The sequence below is a fragment of the Monodelphis domestica genome, chromosome 2, assembly GCF_027887165.1.
Source record: "Monodelphis domestica isolate mMonDom1 chromosome 2, mMonDom1.pri, whole genome shotgun sequence".
Taxonomy (NCBI): Eukaryota; Metazoa; Chordata; class Mammalia; order Didelphimorphia; family Didelphidae; genus Monodelphis; species Monodelphis domestica.
Genome location: NC_077228.1, coordinates 1,781,241 through 1,799,711, shown reverse-complemented (window position 1 = coordinate 1,799,711; position 18,471 = coordinate 1,781,241). Strand labels below are relative to the sequence as shown.

At 54.8% G+C, this 18,471-nt stretch overlaps 1 protein-coding gene across 5 annotated transcripts in view; it reads right to left on the bottom strand.

Annotated features, from left to right (window-relative positions):
* The window catches only part of SLC44A5 (solute carrier family 44 member 5), a 201,976-nt gene that overhangs the window by 106,915 nt on the left and 76,590 nt on the right, over positions 1-18,471 (bottom strand). Inside the window, exon 1 of one of the 5 annotated variants that reach the window (XM_056814908.1) lies at positions 7,105-7,274. The exons of the other annotated variants lie outside the window; for them this stretch is intronic. The gene's annotated coding sequence lies outside the window, so the exon portion shown is untranslated. Of the gene's footprint in view, positions 1-7,104; positions 7,275-18,471 lie in introns of those variants that run through there. 5 annotated transcript variants of the gene reach the window in all.

Below are 18,471 nucleotides of genomic sequence, written 5' to 3'. Positions count from 1 at the left end.
GAGCTCAGGGGCTGGGCTAGGAGTGGCTTACTGGGGAGCTGGACAAGCTGCCGCCCTTTTAAGGCAATGAGCTGTCCCTAAAGTGTCAGGGCAAAGCTTCTGCCCCAGGACACCAGGAGCCAGAGAAGGGGATGTCCCCAATGCAGGCATTCCTCTCCCCATTTTTACAGAAGAGTAGATGGAGTCTCAAAGGTCTCAAAGCATCTGAGAGCATCGATTTGGACTGTCAGCCCATGAGAGGTGGAGTCCAACCCTCTGGAAGAAGAGAAATGACTTACTCAAGGACACACAGGCAACACGAAGATTCCCTTCAGTCTGCAATGGAACGTGATCTCTCCTGTACTCTGACGCCTCCCTAACTGGATTTTGTTTTCTGAAAAGAAGATCGGAGATCTTCCCACGCCATCTTCCCATCACATAGATGAGGAACTTGAAACACCGCGAGCTTAAACTCCTGAGCCATCCTCCTACTCCCCGGGAGTCAGGGCCAGTCAGAGCGGGAACCCCGAGGGCACCCACCGAGCCAGGCAGCAGTAGAAACCAGGACTTGAATCTAGGCGTCAGGCTCCAAAGCAAGGGCTCTTGTGCCCTGGTCAGCCGAGCGGGACACCGAAAACTCAGAAGCGATCCTGGTGCCGAGCCCGAGGAGCAGTTCTCTTTGGCTAAGATTCTGGGAATGTTTATTCGTCATCACATGACCGCAATCAGCGACTGTTTCCTCTCTTTACAGGCATGAAGTGACAAGGTGGACAGAGATGCCTTTGGCTGTGCATTTGTACGTGTGTGTGCACGGATATGTCTAGTGCAGATGGGTACCAATGGACAGGCGTGCACGTACCTTAACAGTTTCTTCTCAAGCAGGATCATGCCGTATGAAGATCTGCTCAGTGTGCTTGGCCCGAGGAAAGAAGGGGAGACTGCAGGGGACATACATGTTCGCTGTCTTCATGTACTTAAGAGTTTTCATGATGCGAATGGCTTTGTCGGCCCTTCTTGGCCAATGGGGACAGTCAGGAGAAATGGATGGAGGTTCCAACAGAGGCAAACGGCGGCTCGATGCCCAGGCACACGTCCGACCCGCTGCGGCTGCCCACAACTTGGAAGCGGAAGGACTTCGGATTTAGAGTCGGGGTCTTCTCTATCCCTCTCCCTTCCCCCCCCCACAGGGCCCTTCAGGCAAAGGCTCAAGGTCCACGTTTCAGGGGTCCATCAGCCGGTGGGTGTCTCCGAAAGCCTCTGCCATGCGCCGGGCGCTGAGCTGAGCTCGATCTTGGTGAGGATTTGGCCCACGCGGCCACGGAGAGCCCTCCCTGCTCCGAGAGACACAGCGAGCTGCCCTGGCTCATGTCGCCCTCTCCAATGGCGCCCGGCGTTACTCAGACCAGTGCTCGTGCGAGCTTGTCAGACGTGCACCAAGAGAAGCGGGTGCTCGCCGGCCTGCAGAGGGACGTTACTGGCTTCCAGCCGAGCAGGGATGAAGACGAAGCCAAAACGCCCTCCAAACGGCGGCCTCGGAACGTCTCGTCAGCATCCCCTCCACTAACGGCGTCAGGAGAGGGTCGGGCCCCTCCCTTCGTGCTCCAGCATGTACAGCTCTGTGTGGCGCTGAGAAAACGAGGATGAGCCTCAGTCTGGGCAGCCGCGTTGTGGTTCAGGCTGTCTGGCACAGAGAAAACGGACCAGGGGAGGCTGGAGCCCGGAGGTGGCAAGCCTTCCGCACCAGACACTGGAGTCGGTACTTTGCACGTTGGATAATAGGGAGCTGCTGCACGTCTCGGAGGGAGGGGAGCGATCTTGGCCATCCTCGTGCTTGAACAGGATGTGTGGAGGGGGAAGGATGTGGGGTAGGCGTGTGTGCCATAAAAGGTCAGGCAGAATTGCAGAGGGAATCCTCGTTCGGGTCCTGGCTAGACTTCATGGCCTCTTAGGCTCGCTCATTCTACCTCCAGATTTGGGTTATTCTTTTTTCTCCTGTTTCTACAGCCACAAAATCGCCCCCAAATTCAGCAGCCACAAACCAACCTCCCCCCAAAAGCGGGGGCTGAGGAGCCCATTTTCTGTCCTAAGACACAAGGGACAGACAGGACTGAGAACAAGGTGCCCAAATGCTGACTTCATGAGTGATGGCATTGGCAGAAACAGCTTGACAGCCCCCGAGAGCTGGCCCCAAGCATCTGATTGGGCACAAATATCAGCCTGCCGGGGAGATGGCAGGTCTGCAGGAAGAGCCCAGGCCCGGAGGCTGGATCAGTGGCGTGACTCCATGCTGGTGGGCATCTCAGAAGGCTCCAATGAAGAGTCGGTCCCTTCCAATTCAGAAAAGGCAGCAAATACGCTGAATAGTGCTGAACTGGGAATTGGCGGTCCTAGGCTCGAACTCGAGGCTTCATTTCTCCATCTATAAAATGGGGGGGGAGGAGGGTTGGACTAGATGCTCTCAACCAGTTCTAAAGGGATGACTCTGGATTCTCAACCCTGTGGATTAAGCCATGACTTTTGCTGATTGCTGAGCCAAGTCCTCTGCGCACAGACCTCAGGCCTGCCTACGTCCCTGGGGCTCTGGTGTCTCACTGACCAGGACGCGACGTCTTCCCGTTTTATTTCTTCCTCCACTTCCCCTCTTGTAACTAAAGGGAGACTTGGTTTGGGAAGGCTCCAAGAGACCGGAACTCGGGGCACGTTTCCACAGGCTTGACGCATAAAGGGCGAACAGAGAATCCTTTTGCCAAGGGAAGCCGACGTGCCATTGCGGAACCAGGTTCGAGGAGGAACATGGGAAATGTCAGGAAGTTTGCACTAGCCAGAGCGACTTCACAGGGTAGCCGGCAGGACAAGCTCAATTCCGGAGCTTTCAGTGGCCAACTGGCAGGGAGAGCGGCATCGCCACGCTCTCTCCTTCCGGCGGTGACGGCACCCTCAGCCTCCCTGGGTGTGAGTTCTGGGCTGTCCGCGGTCTTTTCCTCCTCACTATTTCCGCGACACTCATGGACATGTGCACAGGATGTCCAGTTCCAGGTTCTGTGTTCATGTACACATTTTACACATGTTACACGTCATCTGCACGTTACACACAGGAGGGACGATCAGCTCCCGTGGGTGAGTCCAGAAGGTGGTGGGGCTCTAGTTGGACATCGACCTCCCAAGAAAGAGTGTGGTGGTGCCAAAGGGAGCAGTGGGGAAAGGCCATGCTTCGCCAGCTGCTCCAGGGCACACGGCCCCACCACGATCTCGCCCAAGAGCCCGCCTGAGCTGCGCCACCTCCAAGAAACGAGTGCCCGGTGAAGGTCTGACCGGATGACAGCAGAATTTCCAGGAGAATGCCCTCTAGAGAAGCCACGCCAAGCCCTGCAGAGCAGAAGGTCTCCCCCTTGCCCCCGGGCAGATGGAGGTTGGCCAGGGTGCCCCTCTTTCAGCCATGATGCCAGGGGCTCTCAGGAGGAAGGAGCGGGTGCCAAGGGAGGCAAACAGGCAACCTTTTCTCTATTCATCCTGTTGGCTAAGAATAATAAGGAGCCCTTTAGAGCGCCTCTCATGAGTTACCTCCCTGGACCCTCACAACAACCATTCCCATTTTACAAATAAGGAAACTGAGGCAGAGATTAACTGGCTTGCCCAGGACCACAGTTCATGTCTGAGGAAGGATTCAAACTCAGGTCTTCCTGCCTCTGAGGCCAGCACTCTAGCTATGCCCTGTGCCACCAGCTTGCTCTTCCTTAGCCCCCAGATGATTGCTCAGCATGGAAGGAGGCACTTCCTGAAGAAGGGCAGACTGAGCCACCCTGCCTTCTGCCAGCCTCTTTTGCTCCTGCTTCCCTGGCACGAACTGTGACCCTCAGAAACACGCACAAGGCGCAATCTCCAGCAGCTTGTCTAGTGCCTCGGGGAGGGGGAGCAGAGGACTCAACACCCCCATTTAAATAAAAGCTAAGCATTAATTTCAGGTTGCAGGTCCTGGTGAGGACGTCGTTGGGTGGTCGGGGCAGCCAGATCCTGGAGGGGCCTTCGATGCCAAGGAAGGGAGCTCGAGACGGCCCCCAAAGAAACAGGGGCTTCAAGATTTGGGGCAGAGCAAGGGCATGGCCAGGTGTGCCAACAAAGAAGGCGCCGCTGGCAGCAGCCTGGAGGATGGCTTAGCCCAGAGCAAGAAGGGCAGCAGGAAGAGCTGGTGGCAGACGGGTTCCCACCATCGCCCAAGCAGCGATGGCTAGAGGCAGTGGGACTGGGCACGGCACCCCGGAGCTGGGAAGGGTGCGAGGGACGCTCCCAGGACAGAAGGGCCAAAGGCAATGCCACCTCATTGGGCCCTCACGGCAACCCTTGGAGGCAGGCGCCATTGCCATGCCCATTCTACAGAGGGAGAAGCTGAGGTTTAGAATGATTCGATGATTCACACAGCAGCATCCGCCACGAGGTCTTCCGGCCTCTCCAGCCTCCCAGGAGAAGCAGGGGATGAAGGAGATGACCAGAAGGCAGGCAGAGGGGAGAGAAGGCCCAGGGCGGAACCTTGGGGACCAGGAATGGGGCGGGGTAGGGGAAGGAACAGGGCAAGCCAAGGCAGGGAGGTGGAGTCATGGATAGAGCATCAGCCCAGGCAGAAGATCTGAGTTCAAGTCTTGCTTCAGGCATGTCCTGGCTTCATGAGCCTGGGCATGCGGTCTAACCTATCTTCCTCAGTTTCCTCACCTGTAAAAGGAGAAGAAGAGCATTTTCCTCCCAGGCTCGTGATGAGGCTGGCAGGAGGGCCGTCTGCTCGGCACCATGCCTGGCCCGTGTTTAATGGCAGCAGGCCAAGAGTAGGAAATGCTTCTTTCTCTCCTTCCCAGGAACTGACTGGTCAGCTGGACTGAACGGGGGAAAGAAGTCCTGCCTGTGGCCACCCGGCAGAGCAATGGAGGCCAAAGCCAGAGGGTGACGGGGAGAGGCGGGGGCCGGGGCTGTGAAGACAAGGGGGGCCCCGAGGCCAAGGGTCCCTGCTGGGGTGCAGGGCTGGCACGGAGGGAGCTTGAGGGCCCGCAGGAGAGCCTGGCATCCGGGGCTCCGAGGAGAGGAGGAGGAGGAGGAGGAGGAGGAGGAGGAGGAGGAGGAGGAGGAGGAGGAGGAGGAGGAGGAGGAGGAGGACGCCTCCTCTTCAGTGGCCCCCGACTGTCCAGAGCGGCTCCCTCAGAGGCCTCCAGAGTCTCCCTGGAGCCAGGGGCCACGACGACACAGTTCTGGCCCAGAGAAAAGAGGAGATGACTCGGACCCGTGGCAGTGAGGGACGAGCTCGGGAGGACACGGAGCAGCAGGGAGTGCCCTGGCGGCGTCACGCACCCTCGTCTGGGTGGCACCCACGAGCCTCCGGGGCGACGGATGGCTGAGGCGGGCTGGCCAGGGCTGCTGGAGGCCATTGGGCCAGACGGGTGGCTGTGCGCGGCCGCAGAAGCTCCCCGGGACATGGAGGGAGCCTCTTCAATGGAGACGCTCCGAAGCCTGGGCAAGTGGGTCCATGGGTGGGAGCCAGCCGCCGGCGCACACAGGAGCCTTCTCTGACGGCCGGCGCTAAGCCCTGAGCGTCTGCTGAGGCACAGCCGAGGGGCTGCGTGGAATCTCCTCTTCTGGCCCTTGGCCATCGTGGCTCCCAGAAGCCCCCTCTCTCTCCCTGCGCACTGCCATGGCCATCTTCCATTGTGGCTAGTAGTAACAATGAGGAGAGCTTGTTAAGTTTGGCGTCTTGGATCCGAGGCTGTGCCAGATGTACCAGGGCTGAGCATTGGGCCTGGCGTCCAGAAGCCCAGAATTCAAATCCTGCCTCAGATATCTACTAGCTGTGGAGCCTTGGAAAGTCGCTTCGAGTCACTCGGCCTCAGTTTCCTCATCTGTATAATGGGGATTCTTAAAGTCATCTGTAAATGCAAGTGATGCTGATGCTGATTTACCCCATTTACCCACGAGGAAACGGAGCCTGGAACCGACGGTCAGAGCCAGGGTCACCTCTCCGGCCCACTGACCCAGCCTGAGGAAAGGCAGCCTTTGGGAAGGGAGCCCACGGTGCCGGGGGGGGGGGGGGGGGGGGGGGGGCTTGGACTTACGCCTCATAAGCAGTAACGAGTTTTTAATTGCATTGAATTTACCCACCGATAAACACCACAAATTTTATCGGTTTCTGCTCTCTCCAAGCGCCGATCCAGAATCATTCAAATGGAAAAATGGCTCTTGGCTTTCCTCTTCTCTTGTTGGATAGCTAAAAGGGCATCCGGTTTTCCAGGGAGCCAAATGGGGCAGGGGGAAAAGCAAGGCATTTGGAGTGGGGGGAGCCGAGTTCAAATTCCACCTGTGCCCTCTCCTGTAAGTGTGATCTGGGTCCCATCACCAGACCTTTGGCCTCAGTCTCTCCATCTGTCACGGAGGAGAGGGGGTCAGCAAGCCTGTTCTGGCCCTCCCTGAGCCTCCCACACCCCATGAATGGCTGAGTCAGCCAGGGGCCATGCCTGCCATCAGGAAGTGTGTTGGAGCGGGAGATATGAGTTCAAATCTGACCTCAGACATTTGCTGACTAGGTGGCCCCAAACAAGTCACTGAATCTTGGTTGCCTCGGTTTCCTCATCTGCAAAATGAACTAGAGGAGCAAACTGAAAATCCTTCACTGTCTTCCCAGAAAACCCCAATGGGTGACTAGCCAGGCATGACTAAGAAACAACAAACAAGCCTGAGCCCAGAGGGCCCCCAGAAGGACTAGGGGAAGTCTTGGTGGGAGGCATTCCCCGAGGCTTCTTGGAGGAGGGGGGGGGCGTGAGGAACTCGAAGGCAGTCAAAGTATGGGGGTGGGGTGAGGAGGGAGAGGGCGACGGCCAAGCGGAGAAAATGCCCAGAGATGGGCGAGGGAGCGATGGAAGGGCGGTGGCAGCGATGGCTTGTAGAGGAGCCGGGATGACTGAAAAGGAAAGGCAGGCGGGAGCCGGCGAGGAAGGGCTTGGAACGCCCAGCTCGCCCAGGAAGCCCCTTTGGGGTGCTTCTCCTCATCCTTTTAAGCCGCCCTTCCAACCTGGAATCAATAAGAGCAGAGCGCTGGGGGGGGGGGGTGGTCTGAGAGCACCCTGGAACCCAGGACCTCCCACTTCTTGTCACCTTAAATGAGCCAGAGCTCTTGGCCAGGGCTCTGAGGACCTCGTAGGTTCTGCCACACAAGAGATTGAGAATGATTCAGGCAAACGCTCTGGTCTGCCCTACGCTGAGGAAGGAAGGACCCCAACAGGAGCCTGACGCTTCGGGCTGAACCGGCGCCCAAGCTCAGAGGAGTCCAATATGGCGCCTTCCGAGGCTTGAAGCAGAATGTGAAGAAGTCTGGGGGAGGCTCACCCCAGCCTCTGGCCCCGTCACGTCACGTGGTGAGTTTGGAAACCAATGACAAATGGGAGGCGTGGGCGGGAGGGCGGGAAGCAGCGCTTCCTGACTTCCTGTGGCCTTCGGCAGTGCACAGAGGATCCTGGGAAGGAACATTCTGAGTCCCGAAGACTTCCCGGAGAGGCGAGAAGGAAAGGCCACTCTTCAGGCTGAAAACAGCCAACTGAAATCATCCCTGGAGAGCCTCTGAGCTCCTCGTCTTCGGAGGTGGTCCCTGCCGTGGCCTCTCTGTCTTGTTGGGACGCGGCTATGCCCTCCCCCAGTCGATCGGGGCTCCCTGTGGGCAGCTCCGTGTCTGGCACCCACGAATCCCTTCCTCATACTTGTAGGTGGACTGCCCAAAGCCTTCCCCTTGGAGCAACCCTGCAAAAAGAGCGGCATAAACGCCATTGGATAGATGAAAACCCTGAGGCTCCCAGCGGGGTGACGCCCAAACTGGGGTCCAGGCTTGGCCCGTTTGAACTCAACCTAAGGCCAAATTCCCTGGAATGTCAGCTTTGGGGGCTGGGAGTTCTTGAGACTCCTCCAGGGCTGGAGGGCCGCCTTCCTAAAGCATCCACGGCTGGCCCAGCAACACCGCGCAGCTTGGGGATCTTTGGGCACCGCCAAGTTGGAGGAGGCTGGGCAAGAGGCAAGGGAAGGTGTGCTTTGTGCTTTGGAGAGGGGGGCTGGCGCAGCAGGGGGCTTCCCTCAGTGAGTAGAGCCCCACATACCCCCAGGAGAATGGGCTCGGGCGCCATCTTCCCCAAAGAACCAGGAGCCGGAGGGAAGCGTTCCCCTTTCCTCCTCCCTGGTCACCAGCCGCTTTGGCATCTCTGTTCCAAATCTCAGGGGGTGGCCTTGGGGCCCCTCTGATGTCGACAGACAGATGGACAGTCAGCAGGGAGATGTTAGAGCCACTGCTGGATGCTTTCTCAGTGCTGCACGGCTCGCTGGCTCGGCACTGGCCACACAGATAGGAGGTTCATGAAGTGCGTCGGGCACACTGGCTCCAGGGATGCAACTTGCCCAGCTGGGACAGAAGGGAGCAAAGAGAGCCTCTGCATGCCCTGACATTGGGCTCTGCTCCCCACGTGACTCCATGGCCAGAGCCCCGGGGGGCGGTGCCTCAGAGCTGGGGAGCCGGCTTCAGCCTCGCTCCCTCGGGGATGGCCTGGACACCTTCTTCACTTGTGGCCTGAAGCGTGGGCCAGTCTTCCCCACAAAGCCATGGGCCCCGGGGACAGCCTGGGCCCCAGGCCTCCGCGCTGGCTCTCTTCTGCTGTCGGTGAGGGGACGGGAGCCCCCCAAATGGGATGCTGCCCAGGGGAGCCAGGAGGGCCTTGGGGAAGAGGCCTTGGGCCATCAGATTTGGCCAGAGACTCATCAGCAACTGGATCGAACTGAGCCAAGGGTTTGTCCCTGGGGCCAAGGAGGGGAGATGTCTGCTTGTTCTTCCTTTTGCTCCCAAATAAAGCTCCTCGACAAAGCTGCCTGATGTCGAGTGCTCTTGTGGGACGGGGGCTCCCGCCAGTGGGGAGCACCAGTAGGGGAAAGAGCTTGAGCCCATGGCTGCCGAGAAGTCACCCACGACCTCCTCCGGAACCGCAGAACCCAGAAGGCCTCTTGCCAGAGGGCGCTCGTGACACAAGAAGGTGAGACTCTAGTGGCACATCTGGTCAAGGGGGGAGACATTAAGTAAAAGCACCTGGAAAGTGGCTGCAGGCAGGACGTAGAGAAGCCTGGAGGGTGAGGAGCAGCACCCAGAGGTCCAACCCTCCAAATCCCGACATGGCACTAAAAGACGAACAGTCTGCATCGGCACGGCGTCTTCCATCAAGTTAACAGCACGCCTTCCTCCCCCGCTGCAGAAGTTGGGGCGGGCCAACGTCCCTCTTTGGGGGACGAAGACAGCGACGCTGGGGGAGGTGAGGGCATTCGCCCAAGGTCCCCATCTGTCAGAGCTGGGCCTCTCGAGGCATTGCTAATGTCGATGAGCGCCTCTTTCCTACCAGAGGAGCGGCCGTGACCATGCTTCCCATCCTATGCGGCGTGTCACCACCCCCTCTCTCCTGACAAGAGCTCTCCTTTAGAAAAGCTCTCCAGGGCTTGCAGTAGGAACACTCTCAAAGGCTTTACAGAGCCAGCAGAGACATCCGATGGTAAGGAACAAGGCGCTGCTCTTGGAATCCACCTGTCCTGGGTTCAAATCCCAGTTCTGGCGCAGAAACCTCCTGGGATTCATCTGCTAAGTCATAGTGTGGCTGGGATCCCTGTGGCTGCGAGACTTTCCACAATGCACAGGAGGTGGACCGAAGAATAGACAGTGAGGCAGGCGATCGCCCAATTCTAGAGCAGTTCAGCCGAAAATTCAGCGTCTCCACTGAGAGCGAGATTCGGCAAAGAGCATTAGTTGCAAACGCTGCATCTCATGGCAGTCAGAGCAAAAGCAACTGGCGATGGGAATTCATTGGGCAAGTCTGAGCAAGGAGGGTGACCCGGGATGAGGAGGAGGGAAGAGTACCTGCCTGCCTGCCTCACCTGCCTCCCAGGGCCCTGGTAAGGCAATAATGCATGTAAAGCATTTTGTGAACTGTCAAGTGCTGTCACTGTCCTTGTGAATGGCGTCACATAGCATAAAAGAACTGGAGGGAAACACTAGATTCCAGACAGCCAAGTGAGAGAGCCAGCGAGGCAGGTGATTCCAAGAGAATGAAGGCTGAAACTAGAAGAGAAAACACCGTCAGCTGGAGACTGGCAAAGATCTGAGTGGTTCTTTGAACAAACTCTTTTCTCCATCATGGATGGTGAAGCCACCGTACCAGGACTTGTCACCTCCCAGGAGCCAGTGGGCTGCATGAGGAATAGAAAAGAAATTTGGGGAGGAGACTAGATGGGGTCTCCGAAGCAATTGGATAAAAAAGAATTCCTCTCGGGCAGATCATGGCCCTGCAGGCGGTGAGATTTCGGAGGACCCCTCTGTGTGCCAGGAAGACCATCTCATCTTGTTCCCTGCCCCGCCTTACGAGTCCTTAAGGCTCCAGGCCCCTCCGAACACTAATCCTTGCAGCTCTGCATCCATGAGCCTGTGAAGAGCCTCTACATGCACCTCCTCTCTGCCCAGAAGCAGAAAAACTCTCTGAAGCTGGGCACGGGGGGCTTCCTGGGGAGGAGTTTCCTGTAGGAATCTGGAGGGAGAGGGCAGGCCCAACGGCTGCCTAGGAAGAGCCCCTCCGGAACAATTCCGAGCCTTTCTGAAGCTGCCACTGTTCTGATTGGGCAATTGATGCCGCAGCCGGCTTCCATCTGGCCAGGAGAGGCTGCACTGTGTGAACCTTAAAAATTCCCAGACCCGACTTCATAAGATTGGATTAAGACCATTCCCCATTTGGGCAGTGAACTCTACTTAGATCAGGAATGGGAGGACCTCTACTCCACCCTACTTAAGACTGCTTTAGGGGAGAAAACTCCTTGCTGAACAATGAAAAGTACTTAAACCCATACTTAAGCCATGCCTATTTTTAGAACTAATACAAAAGGGTGCTAAGTACCTATAAAGGTCAGGCAAACTTCCATGGGACAAAGAGGTGAGAAACTTACTCAGAGATTCTAGCCTACTCAGGTGTGGATTACTCAAAAGTTCACACCTTCTTGGGTGTGAACTAAGAATGGTCCATCCTTTGAAAAATGTCTACTGTGATTGGTAGATGTAAGAATTTAGGGGAGGTGACAAAGGAGAAAATGCCCTTTAAAAGGAGAGCTTTAAAAGCTCTCTCTAAAAAGAATCAGCTGGGAAAGGCTGCCTTGAAGGGTCTCTCTCGAGACTCTCTGGGGGACATTTCAGATTGAAGATTGAGCTGGTGAAGTCAGCTGAGATGGAACTGGCCTGGTGTCACTAGAATCCTTGCTTGGACAGAGCTTGTGGTGAGTGATTAAGGACTGACTGATCTTTTCTCTTAGGGCTTAGGCCTGGGTTGGCCAGGACTGGCCAGGGCCGGCTTATCCCTTTCTTATTATTTCCCTTTTTCTCTCTTTTTCTTTCTTTAATTCCTCATTGTATTATTAATTAAAGTCTCTATAAAACCCAGCTGACTTGGGTATATTCATAATTGGGAATATTTCCCTGGCGACCACCTTATATTTGATTTTAAACAAGACACTGTAGTGAAAACATATTTTCTGCGGTCACAATTTACTCACCCACTCTTATATCTATCACAATTTAAGTCTTCCACTATTTTAATCATTACAGTTTAAGACCTCAACCATTTTTTACTCTTACAGTTTATGGCATCCACTCTTTTAAATGCCACAACTGTATCCACACACTTCTGGAATGCAATTAAAATTGTAAATTTGTTTCATTTTGAGAACTCTGGTTCTTCCCTAATGACAGACTCCACAAGCTTTCTGGCCTGGACAGGAAAGCAGGGCCCTCCCAAGATGTCTAAGCTGGGGAGCTGAAAGGGGACCCAGGAGTCCTGATCCAGGCAGGCAGTCTTTGGGTAATGGGGGCCAAGGAGGTTTCTGAGGAGAGCACATCGAGGTCCAGCAAGCTCCACCAAGAAAGCCTGCTCAGCTCCCACAGTGCCAGGCCCCGAGAGCCATTTCTGCTCTCTCCACACACACAGAAGGTCTGGCAGTTGCCAGGGGAGTTCTCTTCCTGGCCAATGGAAAGAGCATTGGATTAGAAGGCAATTTGCACTGGAACCACCTCTGCCGTTCATGCCCCAGTGACCTGGGCAATGACTTCATCTCTCTAGAGCGCAGTTTCCTCCTCCATAAAAAAGCAGCCGGCGTCCAAGGGACCTTCCTGTTCTCCATCGGCCATCCTTTTCCAAGAACTCTAGAGACCAAGACGATAAGTCGCTAGTGATGCGATCACAAGGCCAGAGTCTTGGCCTTCCTTGTTACTTGACAGCTAGTCAAGATTTCTGTAGAACGTACAGTCTCTAGACACTGTGTGTCTCACCAGGGCCTCACCATGGCCCCAGGCAGGAGGGGCCCCCCAGGACAGATGGGGCCAGACATGGCCACTAACTGGCCAGTGGTCAGTTACTGTCTGACTCCACTCTTCTCAATTCCAAATCCAATGGAAACCAGGCTCTGCTGCTTTGATGGCAACATCGCTGAGCCACCACCATTCCCCTCCTGACGGGCCAATCACCACCTGATAAAACGACCCAACAGCTTTCAGAGGGTGGCTAAAAACATGGAGTTCACTATGAAGCCAGAGACAGGAAAGCATCTTAGGCGCGTACAAAGAAGGCAAGTGGTGAGGCCCCTCCCTACCGGTGAACCAGGACCGGTTAAGGAGGACCTCAGGAGAAGCATCAGAGACCTCAACAGCTACCTGATGGATGCAAGAAGGAACGTTTTCTCTTCCCTATCACTGATCTCCAGGTCAGAGGATCTCCCGTGTGCAAAGTCCTTCCACGGATGTCTATTGAGAACTCTTCTTTGACTTACCCTTTTCGGGGGGCCTGAGAAGCAGGAGTGCTAAATAATGCACATAACAGTGAGCACTGACCTAGCCCCTTGATGCTTCCAAGGTACTCCATGGATCTCATCTCATTTGATGTCATGATCCTGACTTAAGAGAGCAGGAAATGAAGGCTGAGAAAGTTCAAGCAATCCAGTGCTTAGCACAGTGCCTGGCACACAGTAGGCACTTAATAAATGTTTTACTGATTGGTTGACTTATCCAGGTCAACATCTAATGTGGGATTTGAACTCATCTTCCTTGACTCCACTCCAAGTCCATCACTCTCTAGTGGCCACCTGGATGCCTTAAAGGCTCTTGGTGACCTGATTTGTTCATAGTGATACAGCCAGTGTGGGTCACAGGCTGGATACAGCCCCAGGGGGGCACAGCTCCCAGGGCTAACCCTTCATGCATGGGGCCTTTCATCCATTTACCTGCCTTTGGATCTCTCCAGCATTCAGCCGAATATCTGACACACTTAGGGCTCTTTCAGTGATCAGTGCTGTTGTTATCTACATTTTATAGAAGAGGAAACCATGGATGAAAGAGGTTAAGAGACTTGTCCTGGCTCCCACAGATAATAAGTGCACCAGGCAGAATTTGAACTCAGACCTTCCCAATACCAATTCCAGTGCTAGGGCTATGCACAAGGAGTGAGTATTAGGTGGCGTCACCCCCAAAGAGGCTTCCATGAATCAGCCTGCAGATCAGAATTGGCCTCCATAATTTTCTCCATTGCCACCCAAGTCACATAAGCAAATCTCCAGATAATTAGTCTATTCACGAGGGTTGAATTAGGCTCACACGTGCACTAGCTTTCCTATTCTCTCTGCAAAAATGGCTTGCCAAATTGGCTTGGATGCCATTTTATCCCGAAGGGAGTTGCCGTTTCCTTTAAGGGATGATCTCCCGCCTTCCCCCTCCTTTCCCTCCTGCACATGCTGCTGCTACAGAGCTTGGACCCAGCTTGGACCCTTCCTGGCAGCAAAGGTCTTCTTTTCTGTGACTCAGTCTGTGCCAACTCACTTTGGGTAGGATGGCATTAATCGCTGCATATTAATCCTAACTGCCATCTGTGTGGAGACCTCGTGACCCACTTTTCACGGACTGACTCTCAGAGCAGCTCCCCCGGCGATGGCCAGTGTCCTCGGGGCTCTTTTGCCAGCCTTGTCGGTGCCCACTTGCCATCCCTGTGGGAGAGAGGCAGGGCGCGTTAGGTCGATGGGTGGACAGTCGTCAAAGCCAGAATTGAAAAGCCCTTCGAAGGGCAGCAGAGACGCTGAGCCCACTTGGAGCAGTTTCCTTCTCCTCTGTCCTTCCCTGCCTTCACTCCCCTCTCCCGTCCTCTGCGTCCCAGGTTCTTCCTTCTGGGTCTGTGAATGTGTCTTCTTGGCTACTCTCAGGCTCGGGACACTCCAATGCTAATGATTTCAAACCGAGCTGCCTCTCCTTCAAACCATCTCCGCTGAATGTCCTCCAATCGAGGCAGAACAAGTCACACGCCTTCAAGACAAAGCAAAAACACTAATGTCCATGGGAGGGTGCCAGGTGTCATACCCAGCAGCCACCATGCTGCCCCCAGCTCCCCAGGGTGGCCACACGCCCCAAAGGCCAGTGGATCACCGAGCGCTGCTCCAGGGAGTCCCTCTGATCATCTCCTGTGGCCCCAATACCAGAAGAGAAGAAAGGCAGAGCGAGGCACTCGTGGTGGGGTGGCGCATGTTCCCAGGGCACCTGGGCACACTGGCTGCTCAAAGGGCCACCAGGGTAAGAGTGGGGAAGCTGGGGAGCATCCCAGACAGGACTGTTGTTTCCCGGCACAGCAATGGGGCAGCAGGAGATGGGCTGCCACTTTGGCCCAATGCCTCACAGCCAGTGACTGCCCAAGCTCTAGTCTTCTTCTCACCCACTGGAAGGCTCCCTGTCCTCAAACGGGGAGTCTCAAAAGCTCTGGACCTGGCAAGTCTCGGTCCTTCCAAGGGGAAGTGAGAGAAGCACCCACGCTCCCAGACCTCCACCCTCCTGGGCTTCTTCTCATCCCCTTCTGCCTCCTCTGACCATAGTTTTCAGTGCTGATGCCCGGAATCACCGAGCCTCCTGGCAACGGCCCCTCCATCCGGCCCTTAGCCTGGGACAGCTTCTGTGCTCAGAACTGCTCTGTCTGGGGGTTAACTGAAATTCTTCAAAAGGGTTTTCCCGGTCTTCGGTCTCAGCCTGGCGAGCACTTATCAAACCTTGTCCAGGAAAGCGGTTCCGAGGGACCCCGAGGTCTCAGAGCTCACGTTCTCCCCCTCTGTTTGGGCCAGTTACGGCTGGGCTTCCAGGTGTACGTGACAGTTCCCGGGCCCATCTCCGCCATGCTCACCAGGCCTCCCTTGACCCTGGGGCTTTTCCTAAAGCACAGACCTGCCTGGCCCTCCCTGCGCACTTCCCCAGCTGCCTCTCGTCTGCCTCTCCTCATCCATCGCCCCTTCTTCCACTCCACGGCTCGGCCCCACTGCCCATCTCCATGCGGAAATCTCTCTGCCTTGACTCTGGGCATCCAGAAGGTCAAGTCTGTCCAACCAGGGCGCCCCGGGTAGAAGTCAGGGATGGCATCCTTTTCCTAGTGAACAGAGACCCTGGAACTCAGAGCACAGGTTAGCCAACCGTGTGATCCTGTGCCTTTCCTCTCTCCAACCCACTTTCACTATTGAATAAACAATTATTAACTAATACAGTCTCCAGAGAACTTTAATGTGAACCCCACAAAGTGCTTGTCATTGTGGAGCTCAAAGAAACAGGAACAGCCCCCTGGTTGGATGTGGAGCTCCAAGGAGAAGGAGTCAAAGATGGCTCCGGGGCCCAGGGGCCGGGAGGCTTGACAGTGATGCTGAAGGAACCGCAACAGCTGCCTGGAGAGGAGAGGGAATGAGGCCATTTTGAGAAAAGAGGAGCTTGAAGAACCAAAGGAACGGCCAAACAGCAAAGCCTGAGAGGCTATAGGAAGGCCAGATCTGAAGCTCAGGAGACAGGCCAGCCTCCCAGGGACAGTGGGTGCTACAGGAAGAGACGAGACCTTATTGGGGGAGGGGATCGCATAGCCGCAGAAGACGGAGGAGTACAGAATCAAAATGAAAATATGAAACACAAGGGAGCACCAACAGACCTATGGCTGGGGACTTTCCCCAAGGACAACATCTCCTCCAAGACTTTAGGGCAGGGGCTATGGGAGATAAGGAGATGATTTTCCAAGAAACCACCCAGGACAGAGCAAGGATGCTTCTGGACAGGCAGACTTTGAGGCACAGGACAAAGACATGGAGAACAATGCAGCTGAGGAAGATCAGGGCCATTGAGGGAGCCCTTCCTCTGGGGCTGGGGACAGAGCAGAGGAAGAGGATTCTGGCTCTCAGAGGGATCCCAGAGTACCTAAGCCGATGGCCAAGCCAACAATGCAGTGGCTAAGGTTTCTGCAGCCTTTGGGCCAAGGGAACACATTCCAGCCTCCCCAGCCTCCTAGAGCAGCCCCCAACCCCAGCCTGGTAGGAGGCAGGGGGCTGCACTGACCAGGAAGGCTAGCATTTCTTTCACCTTGAAATAGGAGACAGCAAGAATGAGTATCTATCTGGAAGTGGGAGCAGGGAAGGGAGAGGGTTGCAGCTTCCATTTATTTCAAGTATTTTATTACTTTTTGATTTAATCGAATTAACTCCTTCCTAAGATACTGACCCTTTGCTACATAAGCTTGTTCCATATTGCATTCTGGGAAGGGCAGGAAAGGCGGAGACAAATAGCTGGGGCACAACCTATGAATCGAATGAGTTATTCTTAGCTGGCACCTAGTCCTGGGGGCGGTTCATGGCATTGATTGCTGCGGTCCCTGTCCATGGTCCTGAATGGTCAGAGAGGCCCTAGCACCCACACTAATGCCCCTCCTCTAAGTTACAGAACTGAATGCTAATTTGTTGTGGTTAATGAAAGTATGTTTGTAGAAGGAGCAAAGCCCAGTGTCTGGCACATAGTAGGTGCTAAATAAATGCTTATTCCTTTAGCACTTCCAGCCTCTCAGAGGACCACCAACCAAAAAGAGGGCATCTCCAAGGTCTCAGGCAGCTTTAATAGCCTGGAACTTCCCTGAGAGTGTTGGAACCCTCCGTGACTAACATCACTCCAAAGGGGGCCCCTTTCAAAGACTTCCATTAGGAAGGGCCAACATGCAAGTTTGATCGCTTCCAAAAATGACATTCGAAGCCTTCTCCAATGAAAGACAAGCTCCCTTTCCTTGCTTCCTTTCAAACACTGGGGTCTGGGAACCTTGTTAATGAGCTGTAATTTATACATCAGCTAACTAGCAGAAATCCCTAACCTTGTGGTGATATGCACACACGTGCACACATATATACACACCTGTCCACATTCACACATGTACATACGTGCAAATACACATATGTCAATACCCACACACATGTATACATGCCTGTGTTCACACGTGTAAACATACACATGCACACACCTGCCCTGCTCATGTGTGTATGCACACATGTGCGCACATACACATCTGTTCATATCCACACCTGTGTGCACAATACATACCTGTCCATGTTCATGTGTGTACATGCATGTGCACATCTGTCCATTGTCGCATGTATAGAGATCTATCCATCAACTCCCGTTAAGCAGCTACTTTTGTGCCAGACCCTATGCCAAGGGCTCTCAATCAGCTCACAATCCAATGAGGGAAACAGCACACGAACAACTATGGCCAACTCGGCCATCTATGAGATATAGTGGGGAAAAGCAGCAGCAGGAAGGACCTAGTACTAAGGGAGATCAGAAGAGGCTTCTGGTGGAAGGGGAGATTTTCGTTGGGACTTGATGGAAGCCAGGAAAGCCAGTGAGGGGTAAAGTGAGAAAGGACTGTGGTCCAGCCCTAAGGGACAACCAGAGCAGGTACTGCTTCAGGAGGGTGGTGTCAGATACAAAGCAGAGAAAGAAGATTTGGGTCTGTGTCAATTACAACTTGTTCCAGGATCCAGAGCACTACACATACCTCCAACCAGCTAGCTGTGTAACCCTGGGAAAAATCACTTTACCCAACAAAGCCTCAGTTTCCTCCTGTGTAAAATGATGGAGCTGAACTAGACTTGTGGGAGGGAAGACTTTGAATTCTGGCAGCTGCAATGATTCAGGCTGGCCCTGTACTTTCTAGAGTCAGCCACTCTCCAATTGGAGAGCCCTCCTCTACTCCCTTCATGGTCTAATAACCGAAATAATGGAGCTTTTAGCCATTTGTTCCGCTCCAAAAATGTTTTCTGCTCAAGTTGTACTCCAGCTTCCCTGCTCACTGAGAGCGTGTGCAGGCCCCTTAATTAAGACCTTCTTGCAGCCATTCCCTCTACTTGGAGCTCCTTTCACCACTTCACTCATTAGAAAGGAGCACTTTTCCTTGGTTGGTGTGCATGGTCTTGGCAGCCTTGGAACTCCAAGAGAACCTCCACCCCACCCTGCAATACCCAATACCATGCATGGTTGCTTCAGGACAAGGCTGCACACCAGAGCCATCAGCAGCCCAAGTCATCAGAATGCGCAGTAAGGTCAACCATCTGCAGTAAACAATGACAGGCAGACATCCCCAAACTGCCATC